We start from the raw sequence: 26017 nt of genomic DNA on the forward strand, positions 1-26017 counted from the left end.
GGATTGCACGTCATTGCACAAAGGTTAGAAGGGGTACCGTATCCCCGGATAACATGTATGGATAGCGTACACATTCAAAATATATGTCTATACAGCATGAGGCAGGCTCAGACGGTGTTAGGCCCAGTATGGATTGCACGTCATTGCACAAAGGTTAGAAGGGGTACCGTATCCCCGGATAACATGTATGGATAGCGTACACATTCAAAATATATGTCTCAGGAGGCAGGGTCAGACGGTGTCAGGCACAGTATGGATTTGACGGCCCAGATTACACAGCGGAGGAGCAGGGAGAGGTAAAGATTGCAAATGCTGGGGCCCTGGCCAAGCAAGGGGGGCCCACTCGTGGGCGTCGGTACTGGCACTGGGCCCCTCATAGTACAGCGGTGTGTCTGACGGCGGGTGTGCACCACCACCGTCAGAGACACTTGATTGCACTATGAGGGACCCTGTGCCAGTGCCCGCGCCCAAGAGTCGGCCTACCCACCTGTCCAGGGCAACGGCACTCGCACGGTGTCGTGCGCTAGGTGGTGACCCCGGCCATGGGGGGGGAGGCAGCACAGTTAGGGAGTTTTAGAAAGTGGCATATGTTGATGTTGGACATTCAACTGATGCAAAAGGCGAAATAGGTGAAGTACCAGGAAGAGGTGGACCAAAGCAAGCCATTTTTCTGTCACCCTATGTGTCATCAGGAGAAGGTGGGACAAAATCCTTGGAAACCCATGCGTGGTTCATTTTAATGAAGGTTAGATCATCCACATTTTGGGTTGACAGACGGGTCCTTTTTTCTGTCAGGATTGATCCAGCTGCACTGAAGACTCTTTCCGATAGCACACTTGCAGCTGGGCAAGCGAGCTCCTGTAAGGCATATTGGGCCAATTCAGGCCAGGTGTCCAGTTTAGCGGCCCAATAGTCAAAGGGGAATGACCTGTGTGGGAGAACATCGATATGGGAGGAAAAGTAGTTTGTAACCATAGTTGACAACTGCTGTCTCCTGTCACTTTCCATCGATGCAGTATTACCAGTTGTGTGAGCGGTATTTGAAAAATCAGTCCACAACATTGTCATGAAACCCCTGTCTCCAACGCCACTTCTGCTGTGTGCACCACGAACACCTCTGCCAAGCTGCCCCCGGCCCGTACGGCTCGTGTGAGAACCATCACCGCTGCTGTGTGCTGGGAATGCCTCAAGCAACCGATTTACCTGAGTTGCTTGTTTATTAGCCAATATTAGGTCAAGGTTCTCCTGTGGCATGATGTTTTGTAATTTGCCTTTATAGCGTGGATCCAGGATGCTGGCCAACCAGTAGTCGTCATCGTTCATCATTTTGGCAATGCGGGGGTCCCTTTTTAGGATCCGCAAGGCATAATCTGACATGTGGGCCAATGTTCCCGGTGTCAATGATGCACTGCGAGTGCTGGGTGGAGGAGCACTTTCTGGCAAATCCACATCCCTCCAGTCACGCACAAACCCTGTACCAGACCTTGCCACGCCAACATTTTCACTTGCCCCACGAGATGCATCCTCCTCCCCTAAGTAATCATCCCCATCATCCTCCTCCTCCTCCTCCTCTTCTTCCTCCACCTCGTCCAGGAGAGGTCCCTGAGCAGACAATGGCTGAATGTCATCAAGGATTCCCTCCTCCTCTTCCTCCTCATCAACATTGGCTGCAGACGCCTGCTCCTTAAGGTGCGTCAAAGTTTGCATGAGCAGACGCATAAGTGGGATGCTCATGCTTAGGATGGCGTCGTCTGCGCTTACCAGCCGTGTGCATTCCTCAAAACACTGAAGGACTTTACAAAGGTCTTTCAGCTTCGACCACTGCACGCCTGTCAACTCCATGTCTGCTCTCAAAGTGCCTGGCCGTGTATCCTCCCACAAATGCATTATGGCCTGCCTCTGCTCGCACAGCCGCTCCACCATGTGCAGGGTGGAGTTCCACCTTGTTGCAATGTCGATAATGAGGCGGTGGTTGGGAAGGTGGAGCAATCGCTGCAGCTTCTGCATACGAACGGAGTGTACGGGCGACCGGCGGATGTGCGCGCACAGTCTTCGCACCTTCTGGAGCAGGGCTGTTAACTCCGGATAATTTTTGAGGAAGCACTGCACCACCAGGTTCAATGTGTGAGCCAAGCAAGGTATGTGGCTGAGTTTTGATAGGGCTATGGCTGCCACAAAATTACGGCCGTTATCACTAACTACCTTGCCTGCCTCAAGATGTACACTGCCCAGCCATGACTCAGTTTGTCGCTTCAAGTACTCGGCCAGCACCTTGGCGGTGTGTCTGTCACCCAAACACATCATCTGCAACACAGCCTGCTGACGCTTTCCACTAGCTGCTCGATAGGGGGAAACATCGTGTGCAATAGTGGCAGCTGCAGATGGAGTGCTCGTACGACTGCGCTCTGTGGACGAGCTTTCGCTTCTGGAGGAGGAGGAGGGTCGAACGCCTACAGCCAACTGTTTCCTATACCGTGGGCTAGGCAGCACTGTCCCACCACCGCTGTCCCCTGTGGACCCTGCATCCACCACATTAACCCAGTGCGCAGTGATGGACACGTAACGGCCCTGGCCATGCCGACTGGACCATGCATCAGTTGTGAGGTGCACCTTTCCGCTCACTGACTGCTTGAGTGCATGGACAATGCGGTCTTTCACATGATGGTGGAGGGCTGGGATGGCTTTGCGAGAGAAGAAGTGGCGACTGGGTAGGTCATAGTGTGGTACTGCATAGGCCATGAGTTCGCGGAAAGCTGTGCTTTCCACCAACCGAAAGGGCATCATCTCAAACGAGATTAGTTTGGCAATGTGGGCGTTCAAACCCAGTGTATGCGGATGAGAGACTGAGTACTTTCTTGACCTACTCATAGTGTCTGGGAGGGTGAGCTGGACTTGAGAGCTGCATATGGTGGAAGTAGCGGTGGACAGGGCGGACTGAGAGAGGGTTGATGATGGTGATGGAGTTGGTGTTCTTTCTGATGGCCTAGAATCAGTCTTTCGTTGATATAACAGTGGGATTCCCTGACTGCTGTGGCCTTGCAACGACACCTCAACATTTGCTGCTGTGCTAACCGGTGGGATTACAGTGGGGGAAACAATGTAGCGTTGCTGACTACCTTCGTTGTGATCAGTTGCACATGTGGCACTTGAGGTTTGGTGTTGTGTCCACGCTTGCAAGTGCATGCTGGTTAAATGTCTAAGCATGCAACTGGTATTCAAATTTTTCAGATTTTTCCCTCGGCTAAAGGTCTTTGCGCACTTCTTACAGATAACCTTGGCCTGATCATGAGGATTTTGTTCAAAAAAGTGCCACACTGCACTCTTCCTACTTTGGCAGACATTTTGCGGCCTAGCACGCTGTGATCTTTTGACCCTCTGGACAAGCTGTCCAGCAACTCTTTTGATGTTTGGAACCTGTCTTTGGAGTTCTCCGGGCCTGCCAGATAACAGCTGTTGCGATGTCGATGTCTGCTGTGGATGCTCCTCATCTGAGCTATTGGAAGCAGCACCCTCTTCCCCCAATGGATGCCAATCTGGGTTAACAACTGGGTCATCCATCACCTCCTCTTCTATGTCATGTGCACCTTTCTCTGTGTCACCGTGTATGGTGGTATAGTGTGCGGGAAGGGGCACCTGAGTCTCATCAGGGTCAAAATCTGGCTCTGTACACTGCGAGGACAATGTAGTGCTCTGAGTGAATGTACCAGCAGAATCATCCATCAGCGGCTGTGCATCAGTGCACTCCATGTCAGATTCATCTTGGCCTGGGTAATTCACCATTTGACTTGATAATCCAGGCATGGTATGTGAAAACAGCTCCATGGAGTAATCAGTAGTATGGCCTGCGTCATCCTTCAATCTTGGTTGGGGTGAAGGACACAAGGAAAGGTGTGGTTCATGAACATGAGCCTCCAATGACGACTCAGTGCTTTTACTTTTTACAACTGAAGAAGAGGAGGCGATAGAGCTGGAGGCTGAGTCAGCAATGTAAGACAAAACTTTTTCCTGATGCTCTGCCTTTAAAAGCGGTTTGCCAACTCCTAGAAAACTAAGCGTTCGAGGCCTTATGTAGCCAGACGATGACGCAGGGTCAGCACCTCCTGCATTCGGTCCTATTTTGCTCTTGCCACTACCATCAGATCCACCACCAACACCATCATTACCAGCTGCCAACCCCCACCCAATTCCACGGCCTCTTCCACCAGCCTTCCTCATTTTTGGTAGAAATGTAGACAAAATCCAACAAACTATATAGTAATGTAAAACAAGGTAAAAGGTGTCTATAGGACAGGGGAGATTTAGAATTTCTGCACACACTTGTGGACAGTGGACACTTTTGGATTGTGTGAGGCCCACTGATATCTGAGCGCTATGTGACAGTCTCGATGGCACAGCTGCCTGTGACCAAAGTGACGAGAGGATAATGGAGATTTTGAATCTCTGCATATACTTTTGGACACTGGACACTTGTGGATTGTGTGAGGCCCACTGATATCTGAGCGCTATGTGACAGGCTCGATGGCACAGCTGCCTGTGACCAAAGTGACGAGAGGATAATGGAGATTTTGAATCTCTGCGTACACTTTTGGACACTGGACACTTGTGGATTGTGTGAGGCCCACTGATATCTGAGCGCTATGTGACAGGCTCGATGGCACAGCTGCCTGTGACCAAAGTGACGAGAGGATAATGGAGATTTTGAATCTCTGCGTACACTTTTGGACACTGGACACTTGTGGATTGTGTGAGGCCCACTGATATCTGAGCGCTATGTGACAAGCTCGATGGCACAGCTGCCTGTGACCAAAGTGACGAGAGGATAATGGAGATTTTGAATCTCTGCGTACACTTTTGGACACTGGACACTTGTGGATTGTGTGAGGCCCACTGATATCTGAGCGCTATGTGACAGTCTCGATGGCACAGCTGCCTGTGACCAAAGTGACGAGAGGATAATGGAGATTTTGAATCTCTGCGTAAACTTTTGGACACTGGACACTTGTGGATTGTGTGAGGCCCACTGATATCTGAGCGCTATGTGACAGGCTCGATGGCACAGCTGCCTGTGACCAAAGTGACGAGAGGATAATGGAGATTTTGAATCTCTGCGTACACTTTTGGACACTGGACACTTGTGGATTGTGTGAGGCCCACTGATATCTGAGCGCTATGTGACAGTCTCGATGGCACAGCTGCCTGTGACCAAAGTGACGAGAGGATAATGGAGATTTTGAATCTCTGCGTAAACTTTTGGACACTGGACACTTGTGGATTGTGTGAGGCCCACTGATATCTGAGCGCTATGTGACAGGCTCGATGGCACAGCTGCCTGTGACCAAAGTGACGAGAGGATAATGGAGATTTTGAATCTCTGCGTACACTTTTGGACACTGGACACTTGTGGATTGTGTGAGGCCCACTGATATCTGAGCGCTATGTGACAGGCTCGATGGCACAGCTGCCTGTGACCAAAGTGACGAGAGGATAATGGAGATTTTGAATCTCTGCGTACACTTTTGGACACTGGACACTTGTGGATTGTGTGAGGCCCACTGATATCTGAGCGCTATGTGACAGGCTCGATGGCACAGCTGCCTGTGACCAAAGTGACGAGAGGATAATGGAGATTTTGAATCTCTGCGTACACTTTTGGACACTGGACACTTGTGGATTGTGTGAGGCCCACTGATATCTGAGCGCTATGTGACAGTCTCGATGGCACAGCTGCCTGTGACCAAAGTGACGAGAGGATAATGGAGATTTTGAATCTCTGCGTAAACTTTTGGACACTGGACACTTGTGGATTGTGTGAGGCCCACTGATATCTGAGCGCTATGTGACAGGCTCGATGGCACAGCTGCCTGTGACCAAAGTGACGAGAGGATAATGGAGATTTTGAATCTCTGCGTACACTTTTGGACACTGGACACTTGTGGATTGTGTGAGGCCCACTGATATCTGAGCGCTATGTGACAGGCTCGATGGCACAGCTGCCTGTGACCAAAGTGACGAGAGGATAATGGAGATTTTGAATCTCTGCGTACACTTTTGGACACTGGACACTTGTGGATTGTGTGAGGCCCACTGATATCTGAGCGCTATGTGACAGGCTCGATGGCACAGCTGCCTGTGACCAAAGTGACGAGAGGATAATGGAGATTTTGAATCTCTGCGTACACTTTTGGACACTGGACACTTGTGGATTGTGTGAGGCCCACTGATATCTGAGCGCTATGTGACAGGCTCGATGGCACAGCTGCCTGTGACCAAAGTGACGAGAGGATAATGGAGATTTTGAATCTCTGCGTACACTTTTGGACACTGGACACTTGTGGATTGTGTGAGGCCCACTGATATCTGAGCGCTATGTGACACGCTCGATGGCACAGCTGCCTGTGACCAAAGTGACGAGAGGATAATGGAGATTTTGAATCTCTGCGTACACTTTTGGACACTGGACACTTGTGGATTGTGTGAGGCCCACTGATATCTGAGCGCTATGTGACAGGCTCGATGGCACAGCTGCCTGTGACCAAAGTGACGAGAGGATAATGGAGATTTTGAATCTCTGCGTACACTTTTGGACACTGGACACTTGTGGATTGTGTGAGGCCCACTGATATCTGAGCGCTATGTGACAGGCTCGATGGCACAGCTGCCTGTGATCAAAGTGACGAGAGGATAATGGAGATTTTGAATCTCTGCGTACACTTTTGGACACTGGACACTTGTGGATTGTGTGAGGCCCACTGATATCTGAGTGCTATGTGACAGGCTCGATGGCACAGCTGCCTGTGACCAAAGTGACGAGAGGATAATGGAGATTTTGAATCTCTGCGTACACTTTTGGACACTGGACACTTGTGGATTGTGTGAGGCCCACTGATATCTGAGCGCTATGTGACAGGCTCGATGGCACAGCTGCCTGTGACCAAAGTGACGAGAGGATAATGGAGATTTTGAATCTCTGCGTACACTTTTGGACACTTGTGGATTGTGTGAGGCCCACTGATATCTGAGCGCTATGTGACACGCTCGATGGCACAGCTGTGACCAAAGTGACTAGAGGATAAGGGAGATTGGATTGCTTTTAAAAAAGCAGTTTGCGGAGCAGTGGGTAAACAGCAATGCCAGCGTGTCAGGAAGCCTTAGAAGGCAGCCCAACAACCAACACCACTGATACACCACAATATAGCCTCCCCTTGCACTGCACACACAGTGACTTGTGTGTTGTGCAGGCCAAATCGCTAGCAGCAGAAGCAGTTCTTTTGTCTTCTTCCCAGCCTAACGCTCTCCCTACAGAATCAGCAGCAACCTCTCCCTATACTAAGATCGGCAGAAGTAAGATGGCGGTCGGCGTGCACGCCCTTTTATACCCCCTGTGACGCCCCCCAAAGCAAGCCAATCACTTGCATGCCCTTCTGAAAGATGGTGGTGACCCGTGCCTAGGTCATCACATTGCCCACAGTGTCCGTGGATCCTGATTGGCTGAAAAAGAGCGCAAAACAAACTTTTGAAACGCGACTTTGGCGCGTAAGTCGCCGACCTCGTGGCCGACCTCATCCTAGGGTTGGGTTTTGTTTCATGAAACCCGACTTTGCCAAAAGTCGGCGACTTTTGAATTTTTTCGACCCGTTTCGCTCAACTCTACTGATGTGTATTAACCAGGCCATGAATCAGGAAACCAATTTTTTTCAAGAGAAAATTGTCCAACTAGTTGAAAAAAAAGTATGTGATTTTTTCAAAACCCAACCCCAATGAAAGTCAATGGGGAATACAAGTCAGCATTGAGTGGATGAATGTAATCAACTCAATTCCAACTTTTATTTAACATTAACTAAAATTGTGGTAGTGTAGAAATAAACATTTTTTAAGAAAGAAACTTATTTTTTTAGACAAGTTTCAACAGTTTGTTTTTCATGAAACCAGATTCTAGTTGGTAAAACTCGAGTTATTACACTAGGCCTTGGTATGACTATACTAGGCCGTGGTATTTCACATATGACTATACTAGGCCTTGGGTTGGTTTTTAACATGTACAGTGGGGAAAAAAAGTATTTAGTCAGTCAGCAATAGTGCAAGTTCCACCACTTAAAAAGATGAGAGGCGTCTGTAATTTACATCATAGGTAGACCTCAACTATGGGAGACAAACTGAGAAAAAAAAATCCAGAAAATCACATTGTCTGTTTTTTTTTTATTTTATTTGCATATTATGGTGGAAAATAAGTATTTGGTCAGAAACAAGCAATCAAGATTTCTGGCTCTCACAGACCTGTAACTTCTTCTTTAAGAGTCTCCTCTTTCCTCCACTCATTACCTGTAGTAATGGCACCTGTTTAAACTTGTTATCAGTATAAAAAGACACCTGTGCACACCCTCAAACAGTCTGACTCCAAACTCCACTATGGTGAAGACCAAAGAGCTGTCAAAGGACACCAGAAACAAAATTGTAGCCCTGCACCAGGCTGGGAAGACTGAATCTACAATAGCCAACCAGCTTGGAGTGAAGAAATCAACTGTGGGAGCAATAATTAGAAAATGGAAGACATACAAGACCACTGATAATCTCCCTCGATCTGGTGCTCCACGCAAAATCCCACCCCGTGGGGTCAGAATGATCACAAGAACGGTGAGCAAAAATCCCAGAACCACGCGGGGGGACCTAGTGAATGAACTGCAGAGAGCTGGGACCAATGTAACAAGGCCTACCATAAGTAACACACTACGCCACCATGGACTCAGATCCTGCAGTGCCAGACGTGTCCCACTGCTTAAGCCTGTACATGTCCGGGCCCGTCTGAAGTTTGCTAGAGAGCATTTGGATGATCCAGAGGAGTTTTGGGACAATGTCCTAGGGTCTGATGAAACCAAACTGGAACTGTTTGGTAGAAACACAACTTGTCGTGTTTGGAGGAAAAAGAATACTGAGTTGCATCCATCAAACACCATACCTACTGTAAAGCATGGTGGTGGAAACATCATGCTTTGGGGCTGTTTCTCTGCAAAGGGGCCAGGACGACTGATCCGGGTACATGAAAGAATGAATGGGGCCATGTATCGTGAGATTTTGAGTGCAAACCTCCTTCCATCAGCAAGGGCATTGAAGATGAAACGTGGCTGGGTCTTTCAACATGACAATGATCCAAAGCACACCACCAGGGCAACGAAGGAGTGGCTTCGTAAGAAGCATTTCAAGGTCCTGGAGTGGCCTAGCCAGTCTCTAGATCTCAACCCTATAGAAAACCTTTGGAGGGAGTTGAAAGTCCGTGTTGCCAAGCGAAAAGCCAAAAACATCACTGCTCTAGAGGAGATCTGCATGGAGGAATGGGCCAACATACCAACAACAGTGTGTGGCAACCTTGTGAAGACTTACAGAAAACGTTTGACCTCTGTCATTGCCAACAAAGGATATATCACAAAGTATTGAGATGAAATTTTGTTTCTGACCAAATACTTATTTTCCACCATAATATGCAAATAAAATGAAAAAAAAACAGACAATGTGATTTTCTGGATTTTTTTTCTCAGTTTGTCTCCCATAGTTGAAGTCTACCTATGATGTAAATTACAGACGCCTCTCATCTTTTTAAGTGGTGGAACTTGCACTATTGCTGACTGACTAAATACTTTTTTTCCCCACTGTATTTACCCATCAGTGTGTGTGAGAGGCGCAAACAACATTAATCAAACTTTGTAATGGTGAACCACAAATGTAAATTTATTTTTAACCACAAAAATAAACAAAAAATTATTTTTTTCAGCGTTTGGGGGCAGATGGTTTCAATTTGGGGGTGTGCAGGGAATATGCAACACTTGCAGTTGAAGACGGTGTTTGAGGGGAAGGGGCAACAAAACTTGTGGGGGAAGGTAGTCCAGTTAAGGGAATTAAACTAGGAACACTTGGAGGAGAGGAAATCTGTTCAGGTACATTTGTTGTAATGGCATGTCGACGTAGGCTTGTGTGCCTGGACCGACTTTGGCCCAATGCCCGCCTTGATTGATTTCGCCTTGAACTTGGGGCAAATATTGAGTGTAGGTCCCCCGTCTGCTGGGGTGGCTGCTGCTGCTGCTGAGGTGGCTGCTGCTGCTGCTGAGGTGGCTGCTGCTGCTGAGGTGGCTGCTGCTGAGGTGGCTGCTGCTGCTGAGGTGGCTGCTGCTGCTGCTGAGGTGGCTGCTGCTGAGGTGGCTGCTGCTGCTGAGGTGGCTGCTGCTGCTGCTGAGGTGGCTGCTGCTGCTGCTGCTCTTGGTTGGCAGTGCTCGTCCTTGCAGGAGGACTGGTGGCGGCAGTGATGGTCCAGGTTTGCGGAGTGGTGGTGGCAGGGCTACTACATGTTGTTGTAGCGGCAAGGCTGTTCCATGTTTGCCTAGTGGTGGCTGAGCTCCACGCATGCATGGGAGTGGCGGTGGTGCTCCAGACAGGAGCAGCGCTTGCCATGGTGGTGTCGGTGAAGTGACCAGCTGCACTCAGACTTGTGGTGGTGTAACGGTGGGTGTCCTGGCTTTGAATAGAGGTGTCCGTGCAGTGGTATGCAGCACAAGTCGGTAGTGAGGTGAAGCGAGTCAATGGTGGCACAGGTGGAAATGACACCACTGACTGCTGACCGTACCGATTATGCTGCATAGCCTGCAAGAAAGCATTGTTGCAGGCCTGCAGCACATTCAGCTGTTGCTCAGGACTAAGGTGTTCCGCCATGCCCTTTTCAATCTTTACTAAAAAAATGGTGTGCTGGTCTGTTGAGGTCGGCCTCCAGACGGTCAAGGCGCTGTTCTACAGAATTGAAGCGGTGTTCAAAGTGGTTAAAACCACGTTCCATGAGTGCAAAACCGCTTTCAACTCTGTCGGACAGCGACTTGAGGCTGGAATTAAAGGCCTCGCTCAAATGCATAAACTCGGGCAAGACATTCCTGTCCAAGGCCCTCTGCCGCTGGCGGGTAGTGCCCGCATAGCCAGTGGCAGAGACCTGGGACAGGGGAACACCTGATGGCCCAGCTTCCTGGTCACCAGCTGTGTGTGTGGCTGACCTGCAAGGTGCTTCCTGGCTGTCAGATGGCTGGGACGGGTCAGAGGACGTCCGAGGAAGGACCGCTCCAGGGCCAGGTTGCAGGGTGCTGCTCCAGGTGCTGTGGAAGAAAGGAAAATCATTACTACCATGCCTTTACAAGAAGCATCAGCTGTGGATTAGAAAAACACAGATTAATAAAAATAAAAACCCAAAATTTATAATACTTACGATCTCGTGGCAAGGACCGGTCTTAGGAACTGCAACACGTGATAGTGACGGTATCTAGTTCTGGTCCTTGACGCAGATCCACTGCGAACCTGGCCCTCAGCACGAACATCACTGTTGAAGCGGTCCTTGATCGAACGCCAACGTGTTCGGACTTTGTCCACTGTTGGGAAAAAAAAACCAGTGCCATCAAGGACAACAGTCACTGCGGCACAATACAGCAATACAATACTCAAAGCAGTCACTGTAGAGCCCGATGACACTGTTGGGTTTCCTGCTAGAATATAACTAGCACGAAACCCAACAGTGCCATCAAGGACAACAGTCACTGCGGCACAATACAGCAATACAATACTCAAAGCAGTCACTGTAGAGCCCGATGACACTGTTGGGTTTCCTGCTAGAATATACCTAGCACGAAACCCAACAGTGCCATCAAGGACAACAGTCACTGCGGCACAATACAGCAATACAATACTCAAAGCAGTCACTGTAGAGCCCGATGACACTGTTGGGTTTCCTGCTAGAATATACCTAGCACGAAACCCAACAGTGCCATCAAGGACAACAGTCACTGCGGCACAATACAGAGCAGGGAAATACTTACTAAACGCCTTTTTGGAGGATGCTGTGGCGCTGTCCCAGCCATCCATCAACGCTGCGGCCACCTCATTCCATAGCCGCCGGGTCACCACATTGTCCTTGTACAGCCGGTCACGGCTGTCCCACAACGGGGCACGCTCCTGGACCAGGCTGGTGAGCTGCTCATTATCCAGGTAGACGTCTTCATCCCGTTGTGGAACCTAGACAAAACACATTCATTAGAATAATAAAATTTAAATTGAATAAAAAGTTACAAAAAAAATAAACATAAAAAAGAGTAAAAATAGAAGATAAAAAATAAAGAACATTATAAATCATTTGATACATACATTCCGTATCACCACCGGGACTTGGCTTCGCTGCTCCTGCTCTTCGCCCTCAGTAGTCCCGTCTGCAGATGATGATGTCTTTAAAAAAAATTAAAAAAAACGTAAGAGATTTGGAGTAGCAGCAGATATACTTACCAGATGCACGAAAATAATCACCTCACGGTCTGCTTGCGCCAATTCCTGCCGCGATGGGGAATATTCTGATTCCGAAGACATACTGCATGTAAAAATAATAAAAATCATTAGTACATACACAATTTAAAAGGACAGGCATATGATGTAATAATACTCACATTCTTGACTCTGAGAGAAGATGGGTTCCTTGGTGACTGTCTGCTCTCCAATCTGTCAGTGTAGTAGTGGCAGAGTTTTGGCAGGCACCTCCTTTATATAGATTTTTTTTTTGTTGACTTTAGAATTTTCTAAACTAGTCCAACTAGTGAACACCAAAAAAAAATGCAGCGCTAAAAAAACGCATACATGCGCATGCCAGTGCGCACGTATGCGCATCCATAGGCCATAATGGCCATTTTTAGCGCAAAACGTGCGCATACGTGCGCATGCGCTTTTTTGCAGTGATTGGGCGGACCAAAAAATGCAACATGTAGCGTCTGTAAAATACAGACGCACACCCCAAAAAAATGCAGCGCATGAAAAACGCATACGTGCGCATGCCAGCGCGCACGTATGCGCGCCCATGTTAAATATAGGGGAAAAAACGCATGCGCACGTATGTGTTTTTTTCAAGCACAAAAAAACGCAAATGTGAAACCAGCCTAAGTATGGAATGGACAAGGCAACTGTTAGGTGGATTCATAACTGGCTTAGTGATCGGACCCAAAGAGTGGTCGTAAATGGCTGCACATCCAGTTGGAAGAATGTCTCAAGTGGGGTACCACAGGGCTCTGTCCTGGGCCCTGTATTGTTCAACATCTTTATCAACGATTTAGATGAAGGAATTGAGGGTAAACTGATTACATTTGCTGATGACACAAAGCTAGGAGGGATAGCTAATACTAGAGAAGAGAGAGAGAGAGGATTCAAATAGATTTAAATAAACTGGAGAAGTGGGCAGCAACTAACAGAATGGTTTTTAGCAGGGAAAAATGCAAAGTACTACATCTGGGCAATAAAAATGAAAAAAGCATATACAGAATGGAAGGAATAGGCCTAAGCAACAGCACATGTGAAAAAGACTTGGGTATACTAATAGATCACAGACTGAATATGAGTCAACAGTGTGATGCAGCAGCAAAAAAGGCAAATGCAATTCTAGGATGTATTAACAGAAGCATACAGTCTAGATCACGTGAAGTCATTATTTCCCTCTACTCCTCTTTGGTCAGACCTCATCTGGAATATTGTGTGCAGTTTTGGGCACCGCATTTTAAAAAAGACATCAACAAACTGGAGCAAGTTCAGAAAAGAGCAACCAGAATGGTGACCGGACTGCAAACCCTGTCTTATGAGGAAAGGTTGCAGGATTTGGGATTGTTTAGTTTGCAAAAAAGAAGACTGAGAGGAGACTTAATGGCTGTCTACAAATATCTAAAGGGCTGTCACATTGTAGAAGGATCAACTTTATTCTCATTTGCACAAGGAAAGACTAGAAGCAATGGGATGAAACAGAATGGGAGGAGGCACAGATTAGATATTAGAAAAAACTTTTTGACAGTTAGAGTGATCAATGAGTGGAACATGCTGCCACGAGAAGTGGTGAGTTCTCCTTCAATGGAAGTCTTCAAACAGATGCTGGACAGACATCTGACTGGGATGATTTAGGGAATCCTGCTTTGAGCAGGGGGTTGGACCAGATGGCCCAGGAGGTCCCTTCCAACTCTACGATTCTATGATTCTATGATATCATTTTTGCATTCTCCTTTATTTCCTGTTCTCTATGTATATCCAGGGAGTCTATTCTCTTTACATCACATCATCCATCATGGTTCCCTTTATATTATATTTTAATAGTATTATATTTTCCTAATTTCTCCTTACAAACCTCTCTCCCAACAATATATCCCTCCTTCTTTCTCCTCCATCAGACCACACACAATGTCTCATACTGGGGACTGTGACTGAGCCTGCGATGTTCACCACAACACCTTTGCTCAACAACGCATGCGTGGACTACTGTGTGTTCCAGGCCTAATTCCAGTGGCCGGACATCCAATGTAGGAAAGGGTCATCACAAGTAGTGATGAGCGATTTTGTTCGGAAAACGGTCGCCAAACATAAATTCGACACGAATATGGCCCATTCGCATTCGTGATCAGAACCCAAGCAAAATGTTATAAAATCCCCAAAAATCGGTAACAATCGGTAAAACTGCAGGAAAATATTTGCGTTGCCACAAAAGTGTTTTCAGCACTTTAGCAGCGATAATGGTGCTGTATCATGAACGTTTGGCACGTGTTTTATAAGCGGAGGGGGTTTGCAGAGCTCAGCGGAGTGGAGTTCTTGTAAACAGTCATTTTTTTTTTCTAACTTTATGTGTGCACATTGCGGCTAGCCAATCAGGGAGCAGGAAACACTCACAATGTCCTGACACAACGGCTTGTGTCATTGGCTGCTGAAATCACATGTCACTCTCCATATAAATAGCAGACATCTTGTTTTAGTGCCATTTTGACACTGTAACAGCACAAAGAGGCTGCTCCTGATGCTAGCACTGTTAACAGCAAGATTTTATCTAGTTACCTAGGTGGTTGTATATCAGTCATATAGTGTAGCTAGCTAGTGTCCAGTGTGGCTGTAAAATTAACCTTCCAGCACGTTTGTTTTTTTGGCCATTACTGAGGTCCGTAGACAAAGCCGGCAGGGCAATGTCTTACAAGTGTGTTTTGCACTGCTTCTAATGTGCTCCATGCATGAGTATAGCATTCTAAATAATATTTTTCCACTAGCTAAATGTGAAAAAGCCTGCTGTATCCCAGATTTTAGCAAGGTGGTTGTATATCAGTCAGAGGCCGGGGTCACACTTGCGAGTGTGATGCGAGAAACTCTGACTCCGAGTGCCGGCAGCAGCACCAGGTATTGATGCAAGAGACTTGCACGAGTTTCTCGCTCACACTCGCAAGTGTGAACCCGGCCAGATAGTGTATCTAGCTAGTGTCCAGTGTGGCTGTTCAATTTACCTTCCAACACTTTTTTTTGGCAGTTACTGAGGTCCACAGAAAAAAGCCAATGGGGCACGTGTCCTACAAGTGTGTTGTGCACTGCTTCTATTGTGCTCCATACACGAGTATAGCATTCTAAATTATATTATTTCAGAAGCTAAATGTGAAACAGCCTGCTGTATCCCACCTTGCCATTTTGTGCTGTGGTGATATGAAACTGTCTGCAGACCTAAGGCACATTAAAAAAAATTATAATTTTTCCATTGCGAGAAGTTAGACAACCGTATCACACTTTGTCATTTTGTTGGGTTGAAATTAAGCTATAGAGACCTGATCCAGAGGCCACCAAAAAATCCTTCTTTTCCTAGTGTCATACAGCAGGAGACCTGACTTTCAAATAACTTGTAGCATCTAGTGTGTTATAGATGCCTGATCCATAGGCCACAAAAAATTCTTCTGTTCCTAGTGTCATACCTTAGGGGACCTGACTTTCAAATAGTCACCGATGGGTTGGCATGACAGCCTAGGGTCTGCAGCAGACCCCTGTGGTTGTCATTGCCTGATTGCTATGAGTGCCGCACTACGGTGGGTGCTCATAGCAAGCGACAATTTCTGCTACACACAGGCGATCTGATCATCACCTGCATGTAGCAGAGGCAATCAGAAGATAGCATCTTCTAGTCTCCCAAATAGACTATTGAAGCAAGTGAAAAGTAAAAAAATGTTTTTAAAAATATTTAGAAAAAATTAAAATAAAAGTTCAAATCACAGCTCCCTTCGCCCCATTCAAAATAAAACAATAAAAAAACACATATTTGGTATCACCACGTTCAGAATTACCTGATCTATCAAGATAAAAAAATGATTAATCCGATCTTTAAATAGCATAGCGAAAAAAGTAAAAAAAAAAACAGAATTAGGCTTTTTTTTGGTTGTCTCAAAATTGCATTAAAATGCAATAGCAGATGATCAAAAGATTGTATCTATACCAAAATGGTATCATTAAAAATGTAAACTCGGCACACAAAAATAAGCCCTCGCCAAGCCTCAGATCATGAAAAATGGAGACCCCGCGGGTCTTGGAAAATGATGCATTTTTTTTTAACAAACTTCGGATTTTTGTTCACTACTTAAATAAAAAAGAACCTAGACATGTTTGATATCTACAAACTTGTAATGAATGACCTGGAAAATCATAATGGCAGGTCGGTTTTAGCATTTGTTTAACATGGTCAAAAAAAAAAAGACTCTTGTGGAATTGCACATTTTTTGCAATTTCACCACACTTGGAATTTTTTTTCCTGTTTTCCGGTAAACAATATGGTAAAAACAATGGTGTTGTTCAAAAGTACAACTGATCCCGCAAAAAACAAGCTTTCACATGGCCTCCTTGATGGAAACATAAAAAGTTATGGCTCTGGGAAACAGGAGAGCAAAAAACAGATACGCAAAATTAAAATGAGCTGTGGAATGAAGGGGTTAATAATCTTTCTAAACGGATTGAAGACTTATCACAAACAGCACATATAACAGACAAAAAATGCTAGGGTTTTTTCTCAAGGTGTCTGGGATCAGCCAAAGTTTAACAGGAAGTAAGATATGTGGACGAGATAAGTTCCTTATTCTCCCTTATTCCTTTCGCTTCCTGGCAGCGGAGGTTTGCACCCTAATTTGTACTTTGTTGCACCCCCGCTCAACGTCGGTGTCCCTCTTCACCCTTTTGCACCTTCGCACAAGTTGTAGGCAAGGCACAATACAAATAGAAAAAAAGTGGGAAGAAAATACAGTGTATGTGGATCAAATTCCCCAATTCGTCTAATGGGCAAACCTGTGCATGTAACCTGGTTCCATCAGTATTTCCAGGATATACAGATATAATCCCTATAAGCAGTGAGCGTAAGGAGCCCTCCAGTCTAAAATAATTGAAGTAAATAATTAAAAAATCTGGCATGGGGACCCCTCTATTCTTGATAACCAACCTCACTAAAACTTACAGCTGAGGGTTGCAGCTGTCAGTTTTGCCTGGCTGGTTATTAAAAATACAGGGGAACCCCATAAAATTTTTCTTAATTATTTTTTTATAGCGCAGGCAGTGGCTGATGAATACTCCCATCAGCCACTGCCAGCTCTCGCTGTTAACCGTTGAATATAACTCTCAACATTGTCCCCTTCCAGCGCAGATTGCAGCTTGAGCAGGCGACAGTGATGTGAGCTGTCTTCACTTCAGCAGCAGCTGCCAGAGAACAGTGCAAACAGTACTGCTGATTCCCAGGTGCCGGTACCTGTCACAGTGATGACACACGGATATGTGTGGGACTTTTTTTGGCCCGTGCTGTTAACAGAAACACTGATGTCGGAAAGAAGACTTAGTGAACTCGATTATTTACTGATCTTCGGCTCACTTTTGCATATTTTTAGGGAAAATACTGTGAAATCTAAACACGAATCCAAATGTGCCACGTTCATGCCAAATTTGAGATTGGTGAACATTTTACGAACAATTTCACTCATCTCTACAGAAGACAGCATTTTGCTGGGTTTGCGCAAAGCAAATTACAAAAAAATCCACATTCTGAAGATTACTTTCGAATAAATTTGCACAATCCAAAACAACATTTTAATGGGAAATAATTCAATTTTTCATATTTTTTTTCCCATGAAGCATCTGAATGTTTAAAAAGTTTCCTAAATACTTTATAAATACTTTAAGCAGCGCACTTCCAAAGCTAAGGCATTCCAAATGTTAAGTAAATTGACACATGCCAGATTACCATTAAAAATAGAAAACATCATTATTAGGTGAAATTTTGAAGTGCTTTCTGCCTTTTTTGTATACTACTAAAGGGCGAGGAGTCAGTACCTAGAGGTCTGCACAAACTGCTACTATACTGCGGTTTCTCATTGCTATTTTCTTTTAATTTTTTTATCTTTTTTTTGCTAGGCAAAAAGGGTAAATGCTTTTGTAACATGGTTTCAGTCAATCTTAAAGTATTTCAGTGACAGGTGGCATTCTGTTTTTCCTTTAGATCAACAGCAAAATGATTTCATAGATTTTTTTTCTTGTCACTTAGCATTCTATATTATTTCATAATAGCACATTAACATTTTACCTTGACATTTATATGTGGCACATTTACAGTATAGCGTAATCTTATTCTAAGACCAAAGGACATTTTTTTCCAATTGTTTGTAGATGCATTTTACTCATTCACAAACTTTTAACAATTCATAGTCTCAAGGTTTAAATACAGGTTTATAATAAGATAAAAACAATAATCTAACACACACAAAAATAAACTATAAAAAGCTGGAATTTGATTGGTGACTAATAAAAACAGTTCCAATTTTCCCTTTACTTTTATAAATCCTCTGTTATTCTGCTATATGAAAATGGCCCTTTTGTGTTGGATTCTACCTGTGCACGACTTGCCTCCTTCTTCTATAGCAGGCTCCCTCTGAGCTAGTCCTCGCTGGATTACTGTGATATCCAATAATGCACCAATAATGTCATCACCCAAGTACCTTTTAAATATTGCTTGGTCATCCATGTGTACCTGAGTATTTTATAAAGGAAAAATGAGTGAAACTTTAGAGCTTAAAATTTACCAATCAACCAATAAACTTGCTCGAATATCAGAAGTTCAGAGCTTGCAATTGTTTGAAAAATATAAACACAATATATGAAAAATAGTCCTTTGGGAGAGAAGAGTGAAAAACCCTACTGACAATAAGAGTTTACACTGTATAGGAGAGTGAGAGGACCTCGCTGATCATAAGAGCTAACACTCTATAGGAGAGAGAGAGGACCCTGCTGACCATAAGAGCTTACACTCTACAGGAGAGAGAGGACTCCATTGACCATAAGAGCTTACACACTACAGGAGAGAGGACCCCACTGACCATAAGAGCTTTCACTCTACAGGAGAGGACCCTGCTGACGATAAGAGCTTGCACTCTACAGGAGAGACAGAACCCTACTGACCATAAGTGCTTACACTCTACAGGAAAGAGAGGACCCTGCTGACCATAAGATCTTACACTCTGCAAGAGAGGAAGGACCTCGCTGATCATAAGACCTTAGACTTTATAGGAGAGAGAGAGAAACCTGCTGAACATAAGAGCTCACACTTTACATGAGAGGACTCTGTTAATCATAAGAGCTTACACTCTACAGAAGAGATTTACCCAGTGACTCTGGTAAAGGAAAATAACTCTGCTAATTGCAGCACATTTTGGCGAAGCTTGCATGGCAATGTACAAAGACATTAGCCATGCTAATCGAATCTGAAAGTATTTGAATAAACATAAAACTGCAAATTTCATGAGAATAAACTCCATCATCTGCTCATCTATATTAGATCTTTAACTAATCACTAAAAACTGGTGTCGTAACCTCCTGATTCAAGCATATCTCAATCACATCTATCCTCAAAATGCCCTTCCTTTTTGTCTGCTGCCGCTTATCCAAGGTCGGATTTGCTAGGACACCTAATAGTTATGCCCCGCCAGGCTTTGCAAGGGCTACAGCACAGTTGTTCCACCATCTTGCCGTGACAGTCTCCATCTGCAGGGTTGGCTATAGTGGAAGAGGTGTCTGTCCCCATTATACTGGCTCTACTCTATTGGAATTGATGCCACTTTAGTGGTGTCTGCCACTAATTTATGGAAATATGTAGACTCCTGGTTGGGTCTCCTTCATGTGTGTTGCTAGTAGCAGTAGGCCTCTGAGACAAGCAGGTCTCCACTGCCTTTGAATCAACTACCCGTGTTACTATCCTTACATTTTTCTGACAATAGTAGTCTACGAAACTGATATTTGTGCCACTTGAGTGTGGCTGAGCATCAAAGCAAGTTGAGCTGTTGCATGTGGTATCAGGGCTCCCAGCACAGCAGCCCTACACTGATTCCTTACCCACCTCCTCTTAATTTTGAAGTTAAACTCAATGTTGTAAATGCTGGCCCAGACCCTGATACATCACACATGGCTGATTACTGCCGTGCCATTCTAAAATTTGTACTGTGGGTGAACTGAGGCCACTTTCCTTATGTTTGTCCCTAATTTGATGTATTTTGGCCGCATTTGGGATTATTTGAAGGTGTGGTGCATTTGTTTTTTTTTTTTTTCAAATTGACTATCATGGCGCTCGGCTATGTTCAGTGATGAATAAATCGTCAAATATTGCAAATTCGGCAATCGTAATGCAAACTGAACATTGAAATATTCGTTCATATCTAGATGTAATTACACAGCCATGGAAGCCCCAGTACCAACTCAGCAGGTAAATTATCCAAAACAAAACAAGAGATGAATTCAGAGTAAAGTGCACTTACTTGGAGTGTGAAATCCACCATTATCCTTTTGACCAGATTCCGGGCTAATGGTGTGTTTTCAATGTCGAAGATTTCAATGGGTCTTTCAAAACTGTCCCTAATCCTAACTTCAGCACCAGAATCAAATCAATAAACTTAGCAACAGACTCATAGTCAATGAGCACAAAAGCTGATAACAGCTGTTCCTTGAAGGATAACACTGTATTCATCAGGACCTTATCAGAAGAAGAAAAAGGTACCTGAGCATCTGGGTGACCTCCTCTGCCATTACTCAAACCCAGATGTTCTCCTGTTTACTTGCCTGAGGACGAGTTGGGCAATTCATAACAAAATGTCCAGTGAGACCCCAGTACTGACAGTGTCCAATCTCTTGTCCATGTTTTCTCTCCACAACACAGACTGACAACTCTAACGTCGAATTACTCCAATTCCAGTAAATGAACCTGCTCCGGGGAAGTATAATGGGCAGCCCGCTGATCGCATCCCTTACGGATTCTGTGGTCCATTCGAATAGCATGGGTCATGGCTTTTGCCTGAAAACAAGGAATGTCATTAAGAACTAGAGTGTCTTTAAGAGTCTCAGAAAGACATTTGTTTCACTGACACCGGAGATCTGCATCATTCCACTGAACTTCAGTGGACCACTGCAGAAATTCAGTGCAGTAGTCCTCAGCAGTGAGGCCCCCTGTTCACAGAAGAGCATTCTGGGTCATTTGGGGATAAGTAAAATGCCCAGGTCTGAGGACCCACTCGCAGTAGGGACTTGATTATTTTCACCTCCTGGAACTCATACACTGATGACCAGGGACGCAGGATTAAAAATAACCTACAGCTTTCTCTGAAATCCTAAACTGTTTTTCTCTCTCAAAAAACTATCAATGAGGGCCATTATAGGTACAGAAGAAACCAACTGTATTTCATAGGGTACTGGTGTCACAGCCACTGCCAGCAGCAGTGGGCTATCAGAAGTTTTGATCAGACTAATCATCTGACCCTGCAGCTGATATTGCAGTGATTCCAGACTCTGGGATTCCATAGCTAGATCCTGCATCATCAGCATCAAATTTTCCATCTGGTCACTGAGCGTGTGAACAGGCTACATACTGGCGAAAAAGAAAAACATATCAGTCACTCCTAATGTGACGCTGAGTCGCTTCTCATGGAGAAGCCGTGACTCAGGATAGTCGAGGAGTCCAAGGAGCCAGGACGTTATATTATAAACAGAGAGAAGAGACAAAGTTGTAATCGGTGGTGAAAATACCAAAAGGATAGCATTTCAGAGCAAAGGAGTTAGATAAATGGATGAAAGAACAGGGTCCGAGGTCAGGCAGTGATACGTCAACAGGCAAAATACAAGGCACAGAGTAAATCAACCACTCAGCTCAGCACAGCACAGGAGATGAGCAAATTTGATCAGTTCCCTGCTTATTCGGCAAGCTGTAGCGCTTACCGAACAAGCTGCAGAGAGAACCCAGACACATGGAGCGTGCCGACTGATTAGCTGTTCGGCTCTGCAGCTGCATGTGTCGTGCCTGTTTTATTGTCACAACTAGAGATGAGCGACTTTGCCTTTTTTCGGGTCGAGTCGGGTTTCATGAAACCCGACTTTCTCAAAAGTCGGGTCGAACGAAATCGGCCGATTATCGTGAAAAGTCAAAGGCCGACTGAAACACGAAACCCAATGCAAGTCAATGGGGAACCAAGGTCGGCAGGGAATGGATGACAGGAAACACACCTACAGTGCCCATTTTAATGCCAAAAACATCAATTCTTATTACTTAAGCTTGTCAACCTTAATTTGCTTTATAATAATAGTTAGGCATTGAAAACTGGGGGCTATTTGGCTAAAGTTGTGTGGGGGGGGTAGGGCTGGCTTCAGATTTTCGTGGGCCCTGGGCCAAAGAGTGTCACTGGGCTCTTTTAACACATGCCACAATTCATGATCTTCTGATATGGCAGAGAAATAGCTGTACAGCACAATGAAAAATACTTCACTTCTTACATCTCATGACTGATATCCATTTTAAATTCTACAATAGGTCCAAAAACGGACAGTATATTACTCCATACAGTATTATGGCCACCGCATAGAGCGCTATACAGAGTAATGAGGCCCATATATTTCTCCATACAGAATCATTGGTCCCATATAATGTTTGAAACAGTATATGATGAGCTCCACATAATGCTACAGTATATGTTGGTCCTCATGGATGAAGCTCCACTGTGTTATGGGCCCAAATAATGCTCCATATATAATGGGCCCCATTTCTAATGCTCCAGTGCATAATGGGCCCTGTAAATGCTGCTCCAGTGTCTGATGTCCACCTTTCGAATGCTCCAGTGTATGGTGGGCCTCATATATCATTCTCCAGAGTATAGTGCTCCCCAAAAATAGCTGTCCCAACATTGAAAACAATTAAATAAGTCTCCTCCCTAGGGAATCCCTGTACTAGTCTGGATTCCTCATCGTCCCCATCTTCCATCTCACTGCACTTGGACTGTTTAGGCAGAGGGCATACAGACATGATGTCATCGCGCTCTCTGACCAGAATGTCACTGTCAGGAAACGGGGAAGATGTCATGGCGGTGGAGCAGGGAGAGGTAAGTATTTCAACTTTGCAAGTGCTGTGATCCTGAGCAAGCAGGGGGGGCCCACTCGCTGGCGACGGCACTGGCACAGGGTCTCTCATAGTATGGCGGTGTGTCTGATGGCGGGTGGGGGTGGTGGTGGTCGGGTGGTCTCTCCCACCGGCAGAGACAATTTTGCATACTATGAGGGGCCCTGTGCCAGTGCCATCGCCCATGAGTATGCCCCCCCACCTGCTCAAGGAACCTGCACTTTCATCTGCACCTTCCTCTTTGTCACCGTGTAAGGTGGTATAGTATGCAGGAAGGGGAACCTGAGTTTCATCAGGGTCAGATTCTGGCTGTGTAGAGTGCGAGGGGAATGTAGTGGTCTGGGTCAATGTACCAGCAGAATCATCTAGCAGTGGCTGGGCATCAGTGCACTTGTGTCGCCCCCAGGAGTACGGTCGCCACAGTGGCATTACCTTCCTCCTAGGGAGTGTGATGTCATGCTTGGGAGCAACGAAGGATCTCTCTAGCAGTTAAACCAACACACAACACAGTTCCCACTCAAGGTCAGCAGGGAGACCTCTGAACCTGACTGCTGAAGAGCTGCTCTCTGTGGTCAGGAGGAGGTAAGTTAGGGCAGTCTGTGAAGGGAAGGGGAAGTGTGTGGACGTGAGAAGGGGAGCTGGAGGATGAGCAAAGTTAAGGCTCACTCCTAGCTGGAGCGCATGGTCGGGATTCCGGTCTCCGAGTTTGTAGGGACACTGACGGTCCTGCAGCAGAAACCGGAGGAAGTAGCAGCTGTAAATGCTCTGTTCCCAACTAAGGCTCGGAGGCCCCAGCAGCAACGTGTGTGAGCCAGAAGGAAAAGGCTATGGCTGCCTGCCATATGAGAAAGTTACAAAAGAGAGTCAACAGGGGGAACTTCAGTGAACTCAGTACTGCAAGGACCTCAGATAAGCACTAGAACGGAGGCCACACTACCTATCTGCAGAGAGAGAATTCCAAATTTGCTTCCAGGCTGACCAACTCCTTCTCCATCTGTACTCTGGGTCCTGGACGGCACTTACCAAGTACAGGTAAAGGTACTGCACGACTGTGTCTGTCATCTTTCTTCTGCGCCTGGCGCACGGCTCTGCTACATCCTGCACTGCACACAATCTACCAACTCTTTCATCTGCCCTGCGACTACGGCCCTACCTGTGCAGGGCTTCTACATCTTAGCTGCACCACAACATCTGTCCCAGAGAAGCGACACTGCAGCGCGGGTCAATCTGATCAGAAACCACTGGTGGTGTCACGTATCATTCACCTATAAACATTATTCCCCCCTGTGCATGGACACCCAGGGCCACGGAATGGGTCATCATCACCACCAACGTGACACATCCCTGTGAGACACCGGCCCGGTACCGATTAACCCAACTGCCCTGGCTGGCCACCCACACTCCATGTCAGATTCATCTTGGACTGGGGAATTCACGATTTGACTTGATAACCCAGGCATGGTATGATAGAAAGAGCTACATGGACTAATGTGAAGTGTGGCCTGCTGCATCATTCACTTTTGGTGGGGGTGAAGGACACAAGGAAAGGGGTTCTTCCTGACCAGGAGCCAGCACTTGACGACTCATTGCTTGCATTTTTTGAAACTTGAGAAGAGGAGGGCATATTTGCTGGAGTCTGTTTTGGCAATGTAAGCCAAAGCCAGTTCCTGATGATCCGGCTTTAACCCCTTCACACCCAAGGGTGGTTTGCACGTTCATGACCGGGCCAATTTTTACATTTCTGACCACTGTCCCTTTATGAGGTCATAACTCTGGAACGCTTCCAAGGATACCGGTGATAATGACGCTGTTTTCTCGTGACATATTGTACTTCATGATAGTGGAAACATTTCATTAAGATAACTTGCGTTTATTTGTGAGAAAAACGGAAATTTGGCGAAAATTTTGAAAATTTCGCAATTTTCCAACTTTGAATTTTTATGCCCTTAAATCACAGAGATACGGCACACAAAAAACTTGATAACTAACACTTCCCACATGTTTACTTTACATCAGCACAATTTTGGAACCAACATTTTTTTTTGTTAGGAAGTTATAAGGGTTAAAAATGGACCAGCGATTTCTCATTTTTGCAACACCATTATATTTTTACGGACCACATCACATTTGAAGCCACTTTGAGGGGTCTATATGATAGAAAATACCAAAAGTGACACCATTCTAAAAACTGCACCCCTTAAGGTGCTCAAAACCACATTCAAGAAGTTTATTAACCCTTTAGGTGTGTCACAGGAATTTTTGAATATTTAAAAAAAAATGAACATCTAACTTTTTTTCACAAAAAAATAATTCAGGTTCAATTTTTTTTATTTTACCAAGGGTAACAGGAGAAATTGGACTGCAAAAGTTATCGTGCAATTTGTCCTGAGTACGCTGATACTTGATATGTGGGGGGAACGACTGTTTTGGCGCATGGCAGAGCTCAGAATGGAAGGAGCGCCGTTTGACTTTTTCAATGCAAAATTGGCAGGAATTCTGATCGGACGCCATGTCACGTTTGGAGAGCCCCCGATGTACCTAAACAGTGGAAACCCCCTACAAGTGACCCCATTTTGGAAACTAGACCCCCCTAGGAACTTATCTAGATATGTGGTGAGAACTTTGAACCCACAAGGGCTTCACAGAAGTTTATAACGTACAGCGGTACAATTAAAAAATAATATTTTTTCCACAAAAATGATCTTTTCACCCCAATTTTTATTTTCCCAAGGGTAACAAGACCCTAAAAGTTATTGTGCAATTTGTCCTGAGTATGCTGATACC

The sequence above is a fragment of the Dendrobates tinctorius genome, unplaced genomic scaffold (genome assembly GCF_039654945.1).
Source record: "Dendrobates tinctorius isolate UK_male_01 unplaced genomic scaffold, ASM3965494v1 ptg000047l, whole genome shotgun sequence".
Taxonomy (NCBI): Eukaryota; Metazoa; Chordata; class Amphibia; order Anura; family Dendrobatidae; genus Dendrobates; species Dendrobates tinctorius.